The sequence below is a fragment of the Acinonyx jubatus genome, chromosome X, assembly GCF_027475565.1.
Source record: "Acinonyx jubatus isolate Ajub_Pintada_27869175 chromosome X, VMU_Ajub_asm_v1.0, whole genome shotgun sequence".
NCBI lineage: Eukaryota > Metazoa > Chordata > Mammalia > Carnivora > Felidae > Acinonyx > Acinonyx jubatus.
Genome location: NC_069389.1, coordinates 49,420,933 through 49,438,017, shown reverse-complemented (window position 1 = coordinate 49,438,017; position 17,085 = coordinate 49,420,933). Strand labels below are relative to the sequence as shown.

Here is a 17,085-nt window from a genome sequence, read left to right as displayed (position 1 = left end):
AGATGTCTGGGCTGGAACACTTTGTTGTAATCCAGGGTCAGATAGCAGGCAAGTGTTCCTTTATTCATCTAGGTCTGCCTTCTTCCTTTTCCTTTCTCATTCACCAGCCACTGTGGTCTTTACTCAAAGAGAGCAATGGATCCCTCCAGCTGCAACTTGTGCCTCTGGGTAAACCCTCACTCTCCTCCTCTACCCTCCTCCTCCTCTGCTAGTGAGGTCATCACTGTCCCACTACTACCTCTGCCACTGTCTACCCTGCTACTTCCCTGCCTCCCCAGCCTCCTATGAGGTCCATTTTACCCACTTTTGAACACAGATTGAAGGATCCCTTGAGTATCCTAATGTACTATGCAGAGGCATCTTTGCTCAGTTATTAGTGTCTGAATAATTGCAAATCAAAGGCAACAAAAAAAGACTTATACTGTCATGATTCTGACATCACTGACCTCTTGTTTCTTAATATAGGTGTTTATTACTATAAACTTTCTTCTTAGAACTGTATCTGTTGCATCTCATAAGTTTTAGCATGCTGTATTTCTTTTTTTTTTATTTTTTTTAACGTTTATTTATTTTTGAGACAGAGAGAGACAGAGCACGAACGGGGGAGGGTCAGAGAGAGAGGGAGACACAGAATCTGAAACAGGCTCCGGGCTCTGAGCGGTCAGCACAGAGCCCGACGCGGGGCTCGAACTCACGGACCGCGAGATCATGACCTGAGCCGAAGTCGGACGCTTAACCGACTGAGCCACCCAGGTGCCCCAGGCATGCTGTATTTCTATTTTTATTTGTGTCAATATATGTTTAGATTTATCTCTCAATTTATTCTTTGATCTATTGGTTGTTCATCAGCATGTTAATTACTTTCCATATATTTGTGCATTTTCTAGTTTTCTTGTTACTTGTTTATAATTTCATTCATACCATTGTCATCAGAAAACAAATGCTTGATATCATTTTAATCTTAAATTTATTAAAACTTGTTTTGTGCCTAACATAATATCTACCCTGAAAAATGTTACAAGTGCACTTGAGAAGAATGTTTATTCTGCTGTTTTAGAACAGAATGTCTGTTAGGGGTGGCTGATTTATAATGTAATTTAACTTCTCTTCCCTTATTGACTTATCATCATAGAGCTATCTTTATGTCTCCTCAATTCAGTCAAAGTGTGTGTGTGTCATATATTTGGGAATGTGTTGTTTGGTATCTACATGAATATAATTGTTATATATATATTTATACATATATATATCTTTATACATATATTTATATACACACACACACATAGATATAGATAGATAGATAGACATATAGATATATATTCATTCTTTGTCTCTTGTAACATTTTTTTTACTTGAATTCTATTTAATCTGATATTGGCATAGCCACCCCAACAAACTTGTGCTTATTATTTTTATGGAATATATTTTTAAATCCTTTTAATTTCAATATGTCTGTGTCTTTGGATCTGTATGGTATGTGTTTGGAAGACTGGTTTGTACAAGTACATCCTAAATGTCCTGTTAATCAGTATCTTGAGAATGTAGAGATTCCATCCTTTCTCTGTCTTCCTATCAAATAGAATGTGTAGAAGAATGTGTTGTTCATCATTCAAGGTTGGGGGCTCCAGGAGTGGCCATCTCTGTTGTAGCAGAATCATCTCTGTTGTAACAAAGAATGTTCGGATGATAGGCCTTTATCTCCTTGGATCTCTGGCCATGCAAACAGAGGAAGGGCTACAGATATGTGCTAGGTTAGTTGCTACACCCTAAAGTTTGTGGCACGTAGATCCCAGCAGCACATGCTTTGTCCAGTTGCCCACTCCTGGACTTCCTATAGATAAGTCCCCCCAATAAACCTGTCTCAATTGATGTCTCTGGGTCATTTATTCCAGCCTGTCCAGACCATCACCCACGATTAGAATCTGCTAGGGTGTGACTACATAGGATCTGATGTGAGTTTTTTGTAGAGAGAACACAGTTGTATCACTTTAATTTAAATCCATTCTCCATACCTCTGGGTTTATTTTTTTTAATTAGAGAGTTAATACAATTGTATTTGAAATAGTTACTGGTAAGGAAGAACTTACTTCAACCAAAGTGATAAACTTTTAGTCCCTTAGCTCCACCATTATTACCACCTTTTGTCTTTTTTTTTTTTGTAGTGAACCATTTTCATTTATTTCTCATTCTCTTTCTCTTATATATATATTTTTAAATATTTATTTATATTGTGAGCAAAGGAAGGGCAGAGAGAGGGAGAGAGAGAGAGAATCCCATGCAGGTTCCACACCATCAGCATGGAGTCTGATGCAGGACTTGAACCCATGAACCGCATGATCACATCCTGAGCCAAAATCAAGAGTCAGCCACTCAACCCACTGAGCCACACATGCACCCTCCTTATCATTTGTATGTATTTTCATTGTGGTCACAATAGAGATTATATTTAATACCTTAAATTCATAACAATCTAGTTTGCGTTGATACCACTTAATAGCATATAAAGATTCTGCTCTTATAAAGCATATCTTGCCCATTTTTTTATGTTGTGGTTTCCACAATCACATCTTTATATGATGTGTGTGCAATAACATATATGACATTTATTTATAATTCATTTGTCTTTTTAAAAGTGTTAATATATCTTTTAGTTAATGCCTACCATTCTACTTTTTTTTCACATTTAACTTCTAGGTTTTTTGTGTGTTTGCTTGTTTCTGATAGCTGGACGAGGCATCTATACTCTAGAACATCTAAACAATCGCTAAACAAATGAAAACCAATGTGTTTTTTTTTTTTAAAAGGCAAGGGGAAAAGGTCATGATTGTCTAACAGGGAATTTGAGTCCCCAGATAAGTTATCTTACAAAAATATCAAACTTCCTTTTCCACATTTCTACTGTTAAAAATGAAGAAAAAGTTCACATTTAAAAAAATCTGTAGGCTGGTATAACAAGTTAAGATAATCATTTTTACATACAAAGTAAGTCCTCCAAGTAAATATTTTAAACAAATTTAAGTCCCTCCCCTGCCAAAATAGGTTAAGTATTTACCCTATATTTTTTTGATCCACTTAAAGACAATTTATAAAACTGACATTAAACTGGACTGCAGCTCATACCCTATGAGTAGTAACATACACATCACTGAGGCTGGATATGTATGTGTGCATATTACAAATAGGTGAATGGTTACTGCTGTGTATACTATTTCCCAGTAAGTAGTTATACTCTGTAAAAATCCTCTAGCCTATCATGAATCAAACTGCAAGGGAAGAAAAAAGAAAATACCTGTTGTAGACATTTGTTCAGTAATTTAAAAAAATGCTTACACTTTTGGGGCTTAAATATTACTGAACATGAGATAAAATTCAATACTGCTTACAATTACCTGAATACAGAGTATATTCAGCACTCATGTAGAGAGCACACAGGTGAATGTACATTACCAATCTCTGGCTTCTCTTTGGTCTATCTTGTTGTTTTATCCTAAAGTCTTACATGGGCTTGGATCCTTAAAAGATAGAGATTTAATAAAATAATGTTACATTAAGCTTTCCTGTTCTAATAACCAACTTTTAAAGAAGTACAGTGGAAGGGTATAGAGCTCTCTCTATATATATCCTCATACTTTAAAAGCCAATTAGGGGGCGCCTGGATGGCCCCATCGGTTAAGCATCTGACTTTGGGTCAGGTCATGATCTCAAGGCTCATAGCTTTGGGCCCCACATTGGGCTCTGAGCCTGGAGCTTGCTTCAGATTCTGTGCCTCTCTCTCTGCACCCCACCCTGCTTGCACACTCTATACCTTTCTAAAAAAATAAACATTAAATTTGTTTTTAAAACCCACTTAGATTTTTTTAAATATGAAATTTATTGTCAAATTGGTTTCCATACAACACCCAGTGCTCATCCCAACAGGTGCCCTCCTCAATACCCATCATCCACCCCCCCTCCCTCCCACCCCATATCAACCCTCAGTTTGTTCTCAGTTTTTAACAGTCTCTTATGCTTTGGCTCCCTCCCTCTCTAACCTTTTTTTTTTCCTTCCCCTCCCCCATGGTCTTCTATTAAGTTTATCAGGATCCACATAAGAAAATTCACTTAGATTTTTATCTTGGTGCTGGTGTTTCAATTAACACTGTGCTAAAAGAAAAAAAAAAAAAACGACAGCACTACAAGTTTGTCCACAATAGTCAAATCTCTTATTTGTAAAATCTTCCAAAATAAACCCAGTAAACAATTTCCATTTCCAATGTTTTAAATGAGAGTTGAATCTAACAAAATTATTTAACCAATTTCAACTAAAATTGAGCTGAGGACAGCTATATTTAAAGACCTTCAAACCAAAGACAATCATCCCCAAACATAGAATACCAACATTTCCATCCAAGATAGAAAAATGAGCATCCAAAATAAAGACAACCACAAGATTGATTATGTAACCAATCAAAAACCAATTCTATGCTATCTGAGCTAGTAAGTACCGGAAGATTGATGTTTCTTCCTCCGTTATTATTGGTGGATCCTAGAGTCACAACTTCAATAACTGCTAGCAACTAATCAGTCATTTATTTTCCACTTACAAAACTGCACCATTTGTATAATGCACACTGCTTGATCATGCTGCAGAGGGTCATATCCATTCTATTTTTCTGCACACACTCCTATACTGTCTCCTTTGTCTGGTTATCCTCAGTTTTAACTCTGAATGTCAATGTCTGCCCACAGAAATAAGTTGGAGCACTGGAGCAGAGGATATCTGAGGATTCACAATCATTCTGGAGGGCTATATTTTTTCAATTCCTCAGTCTGTACCCCTCAAAGCCAGCTGTGCACTCATGAGGCACCAATGTAGAGTGACCCATTTGGAGGATGCCCCAAGGACTCCACTCCTGTTGGCCATCTCTTCAGGCACAGACTCTGAACTGATAATCAATGTTGGGGTCTATGTGCAATACTATGAGCTCAGTTTCAGAGTCTACAGATATGTCCTCAAAATGATATGAAGTACATTTGTGGAACTGAAGACTGTAATTTGAGCGGCAAAGTTATCATCGACCTTACACCACTGAAAAATGATGCTTCCACATTTCTCTATTAGTTTTTCTATCTGTACTGGTGGGCAAGATGCTACTGTTCTGTACTTGAAAATGAGGTCTTTCACTTTGTTCAGAATTGAGTCATGTAACTGAGCCGGTAAACAAGACACATCAACCAGTAAAGGCACTTCTGTTAAGCTGACCAACTGAATGTGTGAGGACTTTTCATTCTGTTTTCCTACACCACCTAGAAGGGTGATCTCCCCTTCTTGGACTAAGTCTTCTTCAGTGTTAACTCCATGCTTTATGAACTTCTGAACTTCTAGCAGTCATCTAGTGATTTAATGGTTTCGTGTTAAATGGTGTCCACCTCTTGCAAAAGGGTCACCAATCACTTATCCAGGAGCTTCCCAAGGGTTACCTTTAAATCATTAAAATGCTGTTTGAGGCCATCTCTTGTCTGTGATGCACTTTCTTTGATCTGTTTCCGGGCCTCTTGCAACCCCTGTAAGCATCTGGCCCAGCTCCCACCGTACCTCTGCCTCTGAGCCACCTGCATGTCCTAATGGGCCTTCTGCAGCAGCAGCTCAGGTTCCAGCTCCATTGCTCCCTCATCCCACCACGTGGCCTGCAACTGTGGGCACGGTTCCCCACAATAGTGTCCTTTCATTTTAACGTAGGTGACACTTTCTGGCATTTCTTATAGGGATAACACATGATAATAATCTCCTGAGTTTTTTTTTTTAATCGGTAATATCTTTATTTATCTATCTAATTTATGATGTTCTGCTGGGTATAGAATTCTTGGCTAGCAGCTATTTTTCTTCTTTCAGCACTTTAAATATGTCATCCCATATTTAGGCTTTTTACTGAGAAATTGGCTGATAATCTTGTTGAGGATACCTTTTACATGAAGAGTTACTTTTCTTGCTGCTTTTAAGATTTTCTTTGTCTTTATCTTTTGACAGTTTGAGTATAATATGTCGCCGTATGGGTCAATTTGAGTTTATCCTATTTGATAAACTCTAAGATTTATAGATTTAAATCTTTAGTGAAATATAGCATAATTTTAGTTGTTATTTCTCCAAATGTTGTTTTTCCCCTTTCTCTTCTTTTTCATTTTGGACCCCTGTAATGCATACCTTTTCCTCTTGATGATATCCACAGGTCCTCCAGGCTCTGTTAAATTTTCTTGATTTTTTTATTTCTGTTCTTCAGACTTAATAATTTCAGCCATTATATTTTCAAGTCCACTGATTTTTTCTTCTTGCTCAAATATTTTTCCAAAGATTTTTATTAACCTTTTTCTTTTAGTTATTTTGCTTTCCAGCTCAAGAGTTTCTATTTTATTCCTTTTATACTATTATCACATTCTGATATTCTCATTTTGTTCACAAATTCTCTATTTCCTTTACTTCTTTATATTTCCACTAGCATTTGTGCTTGAGAATTTTTTCACCTTATTGTACATTGATAAAGAAAATGTGATATATATATATGTAAATACATCATAGAGATGTAATGTACAGCATCATGATGGTAATGAATGATACTGTATTGCATATTTGAAAGTTAGTAGGATAGTGAATCCTAAAATTCTTCCTCAAAAGGAAACAACAATGCATCTATGTATGAATGAGCCACATTTTACTGTTTCTTTGTATGCTTTGTGATTTTTTACTGAAAACTGGGCATTTTAATATTATAAAATGATACATCTTTAATTCAGATTGTCTACCTTTCCTAGAGTTTGCTTTTTGGTGAAGTTTGTATTAGTGCTTTTATTTAGTGGCTTTGTCACATTTTTGTTTTTGTTAAGACTATTCCTTGTTGTGTGCCATCGCTGCAGTCTCTGTTATTTAGCTTGCATTGAGCTAGTATATTAATGGAGACTTTCTTAAATGTCAGGAGCTAAAAATCAAACAAATAACACCATTTATCCTTGTCTGTAGACTGGCATTGTACCTGGGCACTCCTTCAACACTTAACTAGGCTTACTTTTAAAGTAGAAATCAGACTGCTGTGAAAGCTTAGGGTCTTCTCAGGTGTTTTCTGAGCATGTCTTTTGCTCTGGATTTGGACATAACACTTGAAATTCCCCTATGTATACTGTTGCTTTCAAATATCTTATTTTCCCAAAGAAACTCTCTCCAGCTCTTGTATATGGGCCTTAAGTGGTCTAGTGAATGTTTCAATTATAATTTTTTCCCCAGATATTTGTGGTTTGTAAGTTCAGTTTGCACTATTTTTGAAATTTGGCCACTCCTTTGCAGGCCTGAGATACAAGTTAGAAATAACAGATACAAGTACCCTGTATCAATCTTTTAAATAGCTTCCAGACAGGTTAGAGCAGATATACATACTAATTTGCACATAAGGTCTCCTTTGCTCCTTCTGGAACCAGAGATCATGATCTCAATCTGGGAGTGTTGGTTTTCTTTTTCAAGACTACTACTGTGTGAGGGTGAGAAGTAGGCAGTAAGGACCAGTAAACATTCACCAAATCTGGTGCCTGGGTGGCTCAGTCAGTTAAGCATCCAACTTCAGTTCATGTCATGATCTCATGGTCCATGAGTTTGAACCCCAAGTCCGGCTCTGTGCTGGCAGCTTAGAGCCTGGAACCTGCTTCAGATTCTGTGTCTACCTCTTCCTCTGCCCCTCCCCCACTCTCTCTCTCGCTCTCTCTCTGTTTCTCATAAATGAATAAATTTTAAAATGATTCACCACATCCTCTTACCATTTTGAATTTATCTATGTCTTGATTCATCATTCAATTGGTTGCTGTAAACCTTTGACTACTTTCCAGTTTTTTAACAAAGTTGTTTCTGACAGTTTCAATATTTTTGTGGGCAGATATGAGCTTGGAGCTGCCTCCTTGTACCCCCTCCATTTATATGTCAAAAACTAATTTTTAATGTTAGATGAAATATGGAAAGTAAAGGATATTCTGATGAGGTATTAGACAAAAGTGAAGAACTTGGTTTTTAGGTACTGGAGGAAAGGCTTTCCTTGTTATAAAGTGGCAAAGGATTTAGCTAAATTGTGTGCATATTCTAGTGTTTATAGAAGGCATAATTTGCAAGTGATGATACTGGATATTTAGCTGAACTTATCTCTAAGAATATTGTTGAAGGACACTCTGGCCTTACTACTTATAGTAAACCACAAGAACAGAGAAATGACTTAATGACAGAATTGTTAAGCAAAAAGGAAACAGTTTAAGATTTTTAAAAATTGTCAGTCTAACCGTATTGCAAAAACGGACAGCACTTAAGTTGAGGCCAACCCACTTGTTAGAGTAGGAAATTAGTATGGATCATCCATCTCAACAGTATACAGGTGCTCTTCTTCATGACAATGGAAGAATAACCCCAATGGTTATTTAGAGATTTTCAGGGCTGCCACTCTTATAAGGTCCCAGGCTCAGAGCCCCAGGGAGCATGGATACCTCTTCCTAGGTTTCAAAGGATGGGACTGCCTGATAGACTCTCAGGTGCAGGACACCAAACCAGGAGAGCCGTGGATGTCGGACTTCAGCCCAGAAGAATCATGCAGCTGGGTCAGAGAGCTACCTTGAAGGCAGGGCCAGCAGAGAACATCCACAGTGATGGAACCTCAGAAGAAAACCACTGTAAGGCAGTTCCTCTAAGCCATGGGGGTGAAACTGTCACCCCAGTGGGTCTAGAATTCAAAGCATCCAGCCAAAGATGCCTCTTTCTTTCTTTCTTTCTTTCTTTCTTTCTTTCTTTCTTTCTTCTTTCTCTTTCTGGTGTTTATCTTTGAGACAAAGAGAGACAGAGCATGAGCGGGGGAGCAGCAGAGAGAGAGGGAGACAGAATCTGAAGTAGGCTCTGGGCTGTCAGTACAGAACCCAATGAGGAGCTCCAACTCACGAACCATGAGATCATGACCTGAGCCAAAGTCAGACACTTAACTGACTGAGCCACTCAGATGCCCCAAATTATTCTTGAACCTTAAATTCTAATGAGGTTTTCCCCATTAGACAGACATTGGACTACTACTTGGAAACTGTCACTTCTTCTTTCTTATCTCTCTCTTTTGTAATGGGGATGTCTAACCTATGCCAGTGCCACCGTTGTATTTTGTAAACACATAACATGTTTAGTTTCACAGTTTCACAGCTGGAGAGAAATTTGCCTGAAGATGAATTATACCCTGTGACTCACCCATATATGATTAATATGATAGTTAGATGAGACCTTGGACATAGGCTTTAAGGTTAATACTGGAATGAGTTAAGACTTCTGGGGTTATTGAAATAAAAGAAGTGTATTTTGCATGAGAGGAGGACATGAACTTTGGAGAGGCAGTGTCCCTCAAAATTCATATGTTGAAACCTAATTCCCACTATGATGGTATTGGGAAGTGTGGCCTTTGGGAGGTGATTAGGTCATAAAGGTGGGGTGAGCCCTCATAAATGGGATTAGTGCCTTTATAAAAGAGACCTCAGAGATTTCCTCCCCTCCACCATGTGAAGATAGAGTGTAAACATAATTTGCTATGAACCAGAAAGTGAGCCCTCACAAGACAGTGAGTCTGCTGACACCCTGACCTTGAATTTAGCCTTTAGAATTGTGAAAAATAAATATTTGTTGTTTAACCCACCCAGTCTATGAAATTTTTGTTATAGAAGCCCAAATGGTCTAAGATACTACTCTACCATTTTGCTGAGGTCACTCCCCTACAACAGAAGTTATTTTTAATGATCACTCTTATTTTAAAACTTACCTAAGTAATACATGGATGCATTATTTCTTTCTGGTTTTAATTTTATTTGATATTTATCTGATTACTGGCTTACTGATTTTCTTATGCCTCTTTCCAAAAGGGATAAGGAAAGAGGGTGCATAAAGAATTGGAAATGGGTTTTCTGTCCCTGTCCATCAGATTAAGCCATTAATCACACACAGCTAGCTATGTGAGTATAGTAAACTAACATTTCCCTCTGGCACTACCCCATACTACATGGCACCTATATTTATTGCATATAGGATTACTCCCCTGGGAAATCAGGTCAATCATGTATTTACTTAATACCTGCTATATGCTTTAGTGATTCTCTTTGGGCCTTTCTTTGCAGTAACCAGTATAAATTTAAGCAAGCTTGGGATTATTTGAGTCATTGTTGCAAATAACTTTGGTAATTTTACCATTATTTTCATATGCATTTGGGTTTCTTCATGACAATTTTGATGTAATATTTTGTCATATAAAACAACACGAGGTGGAAATTATTAATTAATCAGGAATCTGAGACCATTAGTCATTGTTATCATCTTTGTGTTTTTTTAGCTTCCTTATTTTATTTTATTTTTTTAATATGAAATTTATTGTCAAATTCGTTTCCATACAACACCCAGTGCTCATCCCAACAGGTGCCCTCCTCAATACCCATCACCCACCCACCCCTCCCTCCCTCCCCCCATAAACCCTCAGTTTGTTCTCAGTTTTTAGGAGTCTCTTATGTTTTGGCTCCCTCCCTCTCTAACCATTTTTTCCCTTCCCCTCCCCCATGGTCTTCTGTTAAGTTTCTCAGGATCCACATAAGAGTGAAAACATATGGAATCTGTCCTTCTCTGTATGACTTATCATTGTTATCATTTTTGGAACAAAGCTGCTCACGAGAATGATATAGAGACAACTAATTTGTTTTTGCTGAATTTTGGCTAAATTGCATCCAGAAGAACTTTGCAAACTTTTAAACCAATATCTTCTAAACATGTTTATATATAAAGTTATCCAAATTAGTTGTGTAAATTTGCTTGTAATCTGTATAAGTCATAATGCAGATTACTTAGCTGACATAACAATACCCAAAATAAAATGTAATAGTCTAAGTCATCCAAGGCCTGTGTGGTGACTCTATAGTAACAGGGACCTAGCTCTTTCTACCTTGCTCTGATGTTTAAGTATTCAACTTTGAAGTTGTAGTGTGAAAACAACCATAGACAATATGTAAATAAATTATTGTGGCTGTGTTCCTTAAAAATTTAATTTTGGATACTGCAATTTTAATTTCATATAATTTTGATATGTTATGAAATATTATTCTTTAAATGTTTTCAATCACTTAAAATGTAAACATCATTCTTAGCTTTCTGGTCATACACTGAACACCAGATTTGGCCATTGAACTGATGTTTATTGACATATGCTTAGTACATTAGAATTTCCCAACCTTAGTCAGGTTGGATTCCAATTTTTGTTGTGAATATCCTTGCTCCATATCACTAAGGGATCTGTCATTGTTTTCTAAGGACATTACAATCCTACAAGCTTCACAATACAATAATTGCACAAGATTTCCCTACCTTAAATACCTTCATGAGATAGTGTCCATGCATTTAGGCTGAGGATGTAGTAATGTGTTGGTTTACCTTTTAACTTTCTCAATCTTTCCTATCTTTTATTTTTCATTTCAATCAATATTTATACAGTACTTATGGGCAAGGCATTATTATAAGTATATTATGTATGTTAATTACTCACAAAAAACTTATTAAATAGGCACAATTATAATCTGTATCTTACATATGAGGAAATTGAGGCTCAGGAAGATTAAGTAACTTGATCTAATAGCACAGCTACTAAGTAGTAGAGCTGGGATCCACATCTAAGCCACCTGGATCCAAAGTCTTTTTTGTATTTCAAAACTTAGTATGTTTTTTCACACTAAAAATAAAGGAGAAAAACTCTTTTCCAAACCCTGCAATCTTTATGCCAACCACACAAGACACTTCCCTCTTGTGCAGATAAATTAGCATGACCAGTATTCTTGGACAGCTTAGGACTGCTGATTAAAGTACTCTTATGCCACATTGGTGAGGACATTCAGAGACCTGGTTAAGTTTCACCCTCACAAGGTTAAATAATTAAATTAAATTAAATTAAAGGTTCTAAATTTTCTTTTTTTTTTAATTTTTAATGCTTATTTTTGAGAGAGAGAGAGAGAGAGACAGAGTGTGAGCGAGGGAGGAACAGAAGAGAGGGAGACACAGAATCCGAAGCAGGCTCCAGGCGCTGAGGTGTCAGCACAGAGCCCAACGCGGGGCTCAAACTCATGAACCGTGAGACCATCACCTGAGCTGAAGTCAGACACTCAACCGACTGAGCCACCCAGGCGCCCCATGGTTCTAAATTTTCTTAATCTGATCTATGTGCTCCAAATCTGTTTGGCTCCACATGCTATGCTTTTTCTTCTGAAATGGTGTTCAGTTGAACAAAAAGAAGGGTTTTGATTTCCAGATTTTATTTAAATAAATGAATGAGCAAAAACCTTTCAGAAAGAAGCTTTGTTAAAGAGAAAATAGAATAGGGTGTTAAGAGGATATGACTGAGAGTGACTACAGTGATTGTATAGGGTTAGAAGATTAGGGAGAAGCCCTGACTAGATGACATTTCAATCAAGACACAAATGTCAAAACGGAGTTAACTTTTCAAAGGTATAGAGACAGATGTTTCTTTTTTTAAGTTTATTTATTTTGAGATAAAGGGAAAGGGAAAGAGGCAGAAAGAGAAAGAGAGAGAGGATCCCAAGCAGGCTCTGTACTGTCAATATGGAGCCTGACGTGGGGCTTGATCCCACAAACTGTGAGACATGACCTGAGCCAAAATCAAGAATCAGAGGCTTAACCGACTGAGACACCCAGGCACCCCTGGAGACAGATGTTTCAGGCAGAGGGAATAATAAGTGAAAAAGTCCTAAAGCAAGAATTAGTTTGTGTGGTTGAAAAAGGTTGTTTCACCTTTGTCAATAAAAAAGTGTAAATATATAAAGTGTTTTTTACATAATATATATAATATATAATATATAATATATAATATAATATAATATAATATATAATGTATAATGTATAATATATAACATATAAAATATAAACATATATACATATATGTTTATAAACATATACATATACATATGTTTATAAACATATAAAATGTTATATATACATATATATGTATATATAATATGTAACATGCATTCTTGTACTTTTATATTATTACATTTTAAAACATACACAAACACTAAAAGTGATGAGATGAAAATTAAATAAAAATATATTTTAAAGTGCATATGATGGGGCACCTGGGTGGCTCAGTTCAGTTAAGTGTCCGACTTTGGCTCAGGTCATGATCTTGCCATTCCCGAGTTCAAGCCCCACGTTGGGCTCTGTGCTAACAGCTCAGAGCCTGGAGCCTGTTTCAGATCCTGTGTCTCCCTTTTGCTCTCTACCCCTCCCCTGCTCATGCTTTCTCTCTCAAAAATAATAAATTAAACATTAAGAAATAATAAAATAAAAAGTGCATGTGCATGTATATCTTCTAGCATATGTGTACTACCTGCTTTTGTAATTATAAATTTGATTTATAGTATTAATAATTAAATACACCATAAATCCTAGAATCATGCTGTCCAATAAAAACATGTGAGCCACACTTGCAATTTTAGATTTTCTAGGAGTCATATGAAACAAGTGAATAAGTAAAGAAAATTAATTTTAATAACGTATTTTATTTAATCTACTATATGTAATGTATTATTCCAACCTGTAACCACTGTTATAAAAGGAATTCATAAATGAAATGTTTTATGTCTCTTTTTGTACTTAGCCTAAGAAATCTGGTATATTTTTTATATTTACAGCCCATCTCAGTTTGGGCTAGTCACACTTCAAGTGCCCAATCGTCACCTCTGTACATTGCCCACCTCAAGGGCTAATTTTCTTATGAAAGTCCCTGAGAAATTCCTATCCCTCTTTCTAATCATCACATTAACTAACTTAGACCCTACTTCTTTTGAGCCTATGACAGAAACCTTCTTATCTTAGGAGAGCATTTTGTCTTTATCTGCCCTGATCTTCCTTATAAAATGATTGTCACTATGCTCCAAAGAGAGGGGAATAAAAAGTTGGAGACAGAGGTGCCATGTTTGAAAAATTTAAGATCGTATGAAGGAATGGTCAGGGTTGCTTCATATAGGAATGTCCCTATATTAGAATGTTCAGGACACATCTCTTACGTGTTTATAGAGCACCATAAACTTTTGAGAAGGGAAATATGGGCTGTATCAACATCCCTAAACTGTTCTAAAGATCTGATTTTTAAAAATATTTGTGATCTTACTATGTGCCAGACATGACATATTTGCATCACATGTAAGGGCCTTCTTGTACTCCTCCCAACTTAGGAATGAAGATGGCTGGACATTTTGTGTTTGCTTAAGGTTTTAACAGAGAAAACCAGAAATGGAACTCATAAAAACATATTTGTATAAGTGAGGATGCTTACCTGATTTTACCCACCTGCAGTACCAAATATTGATTTTAATACCCATATGGGGCCCATCTGGTGCTGGTGGAATTGGTCAATCTGGACTTTATGACAAAAAGTGATAAAGTCCTGTGAATGACAAAAGGCTTTGTTGAAGCCACAGCAATGAACTCAATAAAAGGTTTCGTCATGTGGTTCCTATTACTAAGGGTGGCTAACAGTTCTGTTCCAGTACATTTTGACTCTTTGTGTCCCAAATTTTACCTATTTAACAACTATAGGACTTCCCACTTGCCAGACATTATTTTAAATGCCTTATAAATATTCATTTTTTAATTTAATCCTTACAACAAAGAAACTGAGACACAGAGAGTTTAACTAACTTGCTGAAGATCTCATAGCCTAGTGAAGAGCAGAACTGGATTCTAACCAAGGTAGCTTGGCTTCAGAGTCTCTGAGCTTACTATTTTTGCAAAGTCTAAGTCTCCTAATATGCATGTTTTTCTTCTGTATTTCATCCCTCAGGGATTTTATTTTATGACCAGTCACAAAGGTTCTCTGTTAACTCTGACACATGTGCAACATACACTAGCTCTTTCTGACAGAAGTGCTCAGACTATCAGGTTCTCCTAGGCCCCTGATAATAACAGAGGGCTTTTTAAAATCCCTCATGTGAAGATTATTTCTGCTTGAAGTCTGAACTAACATTTGCTCATTGTCATGACCCTTTTTATAAAACATTACATATTTCTTTTTAAAAAAAATTTTAATGTTTATTCATTTATCAGACATGGAGAGAGACAGAGTATGAGCAGGGGAGGGGCAGAGAAGGAGAGGGAGACACAGAAGCGGAAGCAGGCTCCAGGCTCTGAACTGTCAGCACAGAGCCTGATGCGGAGCTCGAACCCACGGACCGTGAGATCATGACCTGAGCTGAGGTCAGAAGGTTAACCAACTGAGCCACCCAGGCACCCCAAAACATTACATATTTCTAAAGCTACAGAAGTTGCTGTAAGCATAAGGTTTTTCTGTATACATAATCCATTTGTATTTATTTCATAATTATTTATTTTTGCTTTGTTGATTTAATTACAAAAATAACACGTACTCATTCTAAGAATCCTAACAATGCAGAGCTGTGCATTGGTAAAAAGTCTCCAATTCCTTCCATTCTTTATATTTCCCAACTTACTGCCATAGCAATAGACACAACTTTCAGCAGGCCAGTCTACATTTCACTCGTCATGGCTAAGCTTTCCTTCAGAGAAGCCCTCCCCTGGTTTCTTGAGGTGGTTACCTTCAGGAGGAAGGAACCGTTGCCAGGGAAACGAGGTCACGTGGGAACCTCTGAACCCAAACTAAGTGCAGGTAACCTGACTTGAGCTGGGGTCTGCGCTACCGGTGGGTGCTGTGGGAGCAGAGTGCTGATGGCAGGAAGTGGACAGCCCTGGTGAAGGCTCTGGACAGGCTGCCTGTATGGGCTGGAAGGTTTGGATCCTGGGGCTGAGGGCGCAGACCTTGGTGAAGTGGCGAGTGGCAGGCAATGGAATGAAGGCGACTGCGGGGTAAGTTGGATTTGAACAGCTGGTGGGAGTCAGGAAGGGAAGATAAGCTCAGACTCAGATCTTTATGGTTTACTTTTTTCCGGAGTGACATTGACCTTACCAGGGAGTCACTATGGGTGGGAGTGGAGGTGGGAGAATGAAGATTGGTACAAGGAACGGGACCAGCAGGTGAGGGGATCCAGAGACAATAATCTAGTCCTATTTTGTTGTTCCTCTCTCACTCCCTTTATTGTTGCTACAGAACCCAAATTCTAATGTAAGCAATTTGGCTCCTGAGCCAGTTCTCTGTTAACCTTCTTGTCAGGTACAAAGAACGTGTTAAAATATGGGAAAATGGACAAAGAATCAGAAGAACCTTTTCACACATGGCCAGTAGACATTTGAAAAGTCACTTAACCAATAAACACATATGGAATACAAAACAAGATGGCATATTAAGAATGTCAAGGGCAGAAAAAGATTGTTTCTGTCTAATGCTGTGCAGGGTTTGGGAAAACTAGCACTCAATTACAGTGTTGGTAAGAGTGTAAATTAGCAAAACAATTTATTGATGGCAATTTGGCTTATGTAACAACTTGGAAACCTGTTACTCTTGACCTTGAAATTCTTATAGGAATTCATCCAACACCATTACTAATAAAAATAAAAATACATACTCAAACATGCACATATAATGCATTTATTATAGCATTGTTTATAATGACAATGGGGTATAGCTGAACACTGAATATTTGATGATATTCAAATATTTGATGACTATTTTTATTTTTGTATGTGATAATAGTACATGGTTAAGTTTTAAAAGAATCTTTGTCTTAGGGATTCATTCAGAATAATTACATGGAGAATAATTTGGTATCTGTGATTTGCCTGAATAATTAATGTTGGCTAATGGGTTAAGAAAAAAATAAATTGATAATTGTTGAAGCTGGGTGATTGGAACATGGAAGGCTCATTGTTAGCACTCTGTCTACTTTTGTATGAGTTCAGAATTTGTCATAAGTTAGGAAAAAATAATTCAAGTTAAAAAACTGGAAAATTATGGAAGAATGTAATAAAAATAATTTTGAAATTCCCTGTCAGACTTGCTGGGTAATGATCCCATCTCTGCCATTTACTAGCTGTCAAATGTTGGGCAGGATTTTTAAATTCTCTGAGTCTCAGTGTCCCCTTTTATGAAATGAGAATAA

General features: G+C 37.0%; 1 pseudogene; it reads right to left on the bottom strand.

Moving 5' to 3' along the window:
* Window positions 1-4,296: 4,296 nt before the first annotated feature.
* On the bottom strand, window positions 4,297-5,643 carry LOC106985063 (cytokine receptor-like factor 3; annotated as a pseudogene).
* Window positions 5,644-17,085: the final 11,442 nt, after the last annotated feature.